The sequence below is a fragment of the Etheostoma cragini genome, chromosome 6 (genome assembly GCF_013103735.1).
Source record: "Etheostoma cragini isolate CJK2018 chromosome 6, CSU_Ecrag_1.0, whole genome shotgun sequence".
NCBI classification, from domain to species: domain Eukaryota; kingdom Metazoa; phylum Chordata; class Actinopteri; order Perciformes; family Percidae; genus Etheostoma; species Etheostoma cragini.
This window is the reverse complement of record NC_048412.1, coordinates 678,501-684,749: the sequence shown is the minus strand read 5'-3', so window position 1 is coordinate 684,749 and position 6,249 is coordinate 678,501.

Sequence of the window (6,249 nt, the reverse complement as noted above, 5' to 3'; positions counted from 1 at the left end):
AGACAGCTAGCTAGACTGTCCAGTCGGAGTCCAATCGAACCTTTGACGTACACATGGTCTCTGCAGGGTAGGAGGGTAACTGACAGGTAAGACACTGTAAGATAAAGTTAATAGTCTGTATCTTTAAACTCTATGTGTTATGTGACCATTCATGAGGTGTACAGTTTCCTTCAATACTAAACAAAAACTTGAAGGTGTGTTTTTTCCTTTTGGTTCTAATGTTAAGGACAGCAGTTTTCCATATTTATTCACCGATTACCATGTTCCGATACAACACATCATGATTGCATTACTTGGTGTAAATTCCTTGTGAGTGGATATGATGATGAAAACAGATCAGATAGTACACCAATGGGGTTGATTTTATAATAACATCTTTATATATGAAACCAAATATTTACATTCATTAATTTCACTATTGACTTCACTAAATGCACATATCCTTTTACAACACAACATTTTCAGTCGTTGGTGCGGATTAATGATGGCTCTTATTTTACTCTTAAATTAATTTCCCTTCATTCATGCCTCTATAACTTTTTATTATCTCATACTCCCTTCATGGTTGATGACCATTATTTTCACATAACTCATTTTTACAGCACATACTGTTCATGTACAGACGTATCTGACAAAGTGAGTATATTTTCCTTCTAATCATATTTGAGGATAGATTTTGCATTAATATTTCTTCCCTGTTTATTTCTGCGACGTCATCAAACGTTTAAGTGATTGGTGATTACATTCATGTTAATTTGAGGTTAACGTTAAGGTTCTGAGTTGGACACGCATCAATTCTAAAGAATTCTATACTTCATCCACCTCTCTCTCTTTCTAAAACTGATCAGCTGTTTCAAGGCTGTTTCGACTCTTCCGTTCAACCAACCAGAATTGACCATTAACTCCACGAGCCAATCACAGCAGGGCATCTCTGCTTTGATTCTGTTCTTTTCTCTGCTGCTGTCATTTGTCATTTCAGGAAACGCGTGCATCCCGCACACCCCCTCCACATCCAGTCAGGGTCACCCATGGCACCCTGGGTCCTGCCCCAGCAGGCCGCTCCCGTCTGCTCCTTCGGTCCGGTCTTCAGGCTCCGTCGCCACCACTAGACTCCATAGGGGGGATTGCCTTGGCTTCTCTACCCCTTATAATGTTACTTTTATAACAATGGGGTCTAGACAGATAGATAGATAGATAGATAGATAGATAGATAGATAGATAGATAGATAGATAGATCAATCGATAGATAGATAGATAGATAGATAGATAGATAGATAGATAGATAGATAGATAGATAGATACTTTATTCATCCCAAAGGAAATTTTAGGCATCCAGTAGCAAGACAACCATAACACAACAAAGACATATACACACATACTGTATATCACACAAACATAAGAATAAAAATAAAATTTTAAATAACTCACAGAAATGCAATGACACTATATATATAGATACTATTGTAGAGTGTGTGTAATGAGAAAGAGAACAGTGCAGTAGATCATGATCAAATATTGACCATGACTATAAAATATAAACATAATAACCTATAAACTGACTGACTGAATAAGAATAAGTGCATGGTGTAACAGTCTAATCTCCAAAGACTGTACATTTCATATTATGCATATTTGCAATAAAGTCTTACCCAATTAAATTCCAATTAAACTTCAGTAATGTTAGAATGGATGTAAGTCAATGGAATTTCCCCAAACATTACATGCAAATGCTTGTGTGTGTTTGTGTGTGTGTGTGGGTTTGTCAGTTCATGACAAGTGGACATGCATGGCTGTTTCCTTATGACAGCAAGTCTCTTGCTCCATAAAACAAGTCAAATGCAGATAACGGCGGTGATCACACACTGCACTCCTTTCCCTGTCGCCTTGCTTTGTTCATCTTAAATGGGCTTGAATGAAAAATCAAATTGAAGGTGGCTCTTAGTGGAGGCTGGCTGTGATGTTTCACTCTGCCTGTCCATGCTTAACGCAGGACAGGTTTTCTCTGAGTGGATGGTGTGGGGGGGGTCCAAGCTCTTTGACAGGATTGTAAAGCGGCAGAATGAACAGATGTCTCCCAATGATTAATGGTCCTCCCTGCCTCGCCTCAGAGGAGCTGCGTGCCGATGCATCTCTAACCCTACACCTCTTCCCAGCACTCCATAAAGCTAATTTCCTTAACTCACAGCTTTCTCTGTCTTCTCTCTAAGTTCATCTTTCCTCTTCATCTTTTATATTTCGCTCTGTAGAAACATCAACTTCCCTTCCTTGCATATTCTTTTTAGAAGTTAGAAAAGAAGTGCCATCCTCCTTGCCTGATGAATTTCGTGAGGAGACGTTAGGTTCAGGTCATTACATAGAGTCTAATTTGTACTGTAGTGTTAGGGTTTAAATGGAAATCCCCTTGCACTGTGAGGTGACAAGACTACAGAGAGATAAGGGATCAATCATAGAGAGAAACAAAGAGTCAGGTGATTCTCTATCTCTCTCTACCTTTTAAAGACCATCTGCACAACAACAACACAACCTTTGTCTGTTAGTGTAAGCCTGACCCCTGTTGGCAAAGTTGCAATGTATTTCATTTTTGCTGTGATGTGCATAACACGAGTGTCTGAGTTATGCTGCTGTCACTCCCGTGTCATCCTCACCAGTACCTTCCCTCGGGGTTTTTTCCCCCAGCATGAGTGGCCAGTTGTCCCCCACATCACACAGCTGACACGCTTTAGTACACAACGCCTACAGCTGAAGAATCACCCCAACTCTAGACATTTTGACCTGTGGCTTGAAAACTGCATCTTTCAGTTTCCTTTGTCCACCTTACTGACTTTATAATGCATTCCTTTTTGCTTGCGCTCACAAAAGCAAAGCAGAGCAACAGCGCCTCCTGCTGCAAGGTTGAGGGTAAGACGCATCCCACACAGTCTCCGGGGATAGACCCATTCAAATCCAGCACTGCAAGGTAATGAATACCAGGCCTATGGTAAGGGCTGGCATTAAATATTTACACTGTCGGTTAATATTTCATATGGTAATTTTGTATTTAAATTGGATTTAATATTTAATATAAATACAGAGCTAAGTGGGGTATACTGTCCTCAAACACCGATCCAGATACCTTCTATATGACTGGGGGAGTAAATGTAACATTGACAGCATACATATGGATCCTCTAAACTCGAACACACACACACACACAAACACACACACACACACACACAGAAACAAAATATTTACTGTGTCTGCAGCACTGGGTTCATCCCTGCTGTTTTTTTCCTCTGGGATGAAACGGGCTGCAGGGGAGAGCGGGGTCAGAGAAGACAGTTTTATTTAAAAAATCTTTAAGTCTGTGATAGTGATGTCACCAAGTAAGATATTTACAGGATGTTGTAAGCCAGAGTGACTTATCCTTGTACTTTTACGATATTGCGTATCTCTGTAAGTTGGATTGGGGGGGCACTTCTGGGCTACATCCTCAACTGCTCCAACTATTATTTCTAGTCATAGTTCCGTTATCTTTATTGTTACCATTAGTTGCCACTGTTAATCATATCACCTGCTTGAATTATTATAAATCATTTCTCTAGATGTACATGTGTGTGTCCTTGGAGCTCATTTATTGACCTGACGTAGAAACCAGAGCAGAAATCCTCTTAGGACAGCATTTACAAGGGTACGTGAAACGTTCATGTCGCACCAATCACATCGTAAGAATGGTCGTAAAGGCCGTGGCTGGAAACAATTGGAATTGAAATATCACACCCCAATATATTCTTTGAGTTTTGAAGTCTCGCCCATCAAGTCCTGACATGGCGAGCCGTAACCTTTCCAGAGGTGAGGAGTGAAAGCCTGCTATCTCACGTTCATTTGCACTATCATGTGTGTTTGTGACGGTTTAGAGAATTAAGGACCCAAACCAAGAGATCAGGCAGGCGAGAGTTGGTGAGGAGGATTTATTAACAAAAAAAAAGAAAGAAAGAAAAGAGTGCAAACCAACAAAGGGATGAAAAAGCAGTATGGCAAAACCCCAAGGAGTCCAGAGGAAGCAGGCAAAAAATGACAAAAACAAAGAAGAAGAAAAAAAGCTAAAAGAGGAGCACAGGGGCTGGAAGAAACTCACAAGGGAAACTCCCAGGGGAAGAGTCCAAACGCTGAGCTCACCGACAGGGACAGAAGACAAACTAACAAGGAGTTGACAGAGGTAAAGGATGGAGGAAGACAGAGGTTAAATACAAGAGACAGGTGAGACATCAGGGTGGGGACGACCATCACAGAGGCAGGAAAACACAAGGCAGGTAGTAAAACCAGACAGAGGAACAGACTGTCAAAATAAAACAGGAAACAGCACACACAGGCAAACACAACACAGGAATAACAACTAGACAACAAGGGAGGACACATGGAGTATGACAGGAACCAGAACAGAACCTCAAAATCAACAGAAACCGGGACAGTGTGTCCTGGTTGGCAGACTAAAGGCTGGTGTTGAAGGCTGCAGGAAGGATGCAGAATCACTGATCCCATTCCCAAATGAGTTACCTGAAAACCTGGTTCTATTAGACTGACAGAGGTGCCGAGATTACCTGGAAACTCCAGCTGCTCACCTTCCTAGAGATGCCCAGAATGTCCACATCTACTGGGGAATTAGAAAGAAATGCCAGCTCAAACAAATCAAGATTTCAACAGTTCTACTGTAAAACCTACTGACAAATATGGTTCGGGATGCTAATTAAAGCTATATTTAAGCTCTTTTTGAGGCTGCTGTTAAAACAACAACCCCCCCCCCCCCCCCTATGTTAACCCTTTTTCAGCCTGCTAATTAATGCTATATTTAACTCTTGTTCAGTTTTTCTCTTACTATATTTAGAAATAAAGTTTTACTCCACATAAGTTAACATGGAGGTGGAGGAATAGTGTTTTCCAATAAACACTCACACTCACAAACTCCACTACATATATATATAAAAATGACTCTAGCTTTACTCTCAATATCAATATATTGATTCACCATTCATCAAAATAAAAGTTAGTATCTAAATCCTACTGTTGGCTCCATCATTGGAGGAGGACATTCCTTCCTGTCCTGCACTCAGATAGCTTTCCTAAGTTCTCATGTTAACAGGAACCCTTGCACCAGGGGTTACGGATCTGCCACTTAATCTTCTCAATGAGCTGCAACCACCATGTCTTCATGTGTGGATTGTTGTCTGGATGAATGGAGGAGTTCTTTGGTCTCTAAAATGTGCGTCAGTGTTTCCCAAAAGCCCAAGACGACGTCTTCTGTCCACAACTGAAAGATATTCCCTTTCCTGTCCCAGAGGAGAGAAGAGACTAGAACATGTTCCTATTTAACAAGCTGACCACTCACTGTTTTCAATGAAAACGTGACTCACATGCAAAGTGTGTTAATTTAGAGGGATCTTAGCCTGTGTTTACCCTCGTCTTGTCCTCCCGAAAACAAATTGACATTGTCGTCCCTTTTTCAGACTTTTTTAAAGTTTTTACTAAAACCACCTTATTACCACTAGTTTTACGCTACTTTATGGAATTCATGGTCAAAAACCCTCATTTTTTTAAAGAATTATACCTCGTATTTTTATGTAAAAAAACTGAAATTATGAATTATTTTGACTAATGGTTAAGATCAGAGGAATGAAAGTGATCAATTGTATTTGTAAAAAGCGTTGTAAGGAATCCAATCTCCTTTTTTGTGGTGATTTGGTTAAAAAGAAACCCATATTTCAGATACAGACATTTATTAAAGGGGTCATATTTGACCCAAAGACAACAGGAGGGTGAATATAGGTTTCTGTGATCGAGCGTGCCTGTGGTTTGTTTGGTGGTTGTGTCAAGTGTCTAGTACCACGTCATAAAGGAGACACCTTAAACCAGACCAGCTGCCTCCACAGCCCAAACCTGAGGACTGTGGGCCTTTTGAAGGAGAAGACCACCCCCTTAAAGAAGCACAGGCAGTCTAAAAATGGAACAACACAACTGAACACTTTACACACCAGAACCAAAAACAGGATGTTGCATAATTGAAATCTTTCTGTTCTCTTGTAAAACAGTCCATCCATCCTTCCATCTTCTCAACATCAACCAGCTCCGACTGGGAATTCCCGAGGCGTTCCAAGGACAGGTTAGAGATATTATCCTTCCACCTAGTCCTGGGTCTTCCCAGAGGCCTCCTCCCAGCTGGACCTGCCTGGATTACCCCCCTAGGGAGGCGCCCAGGATGCATCCTTACCAGATGCC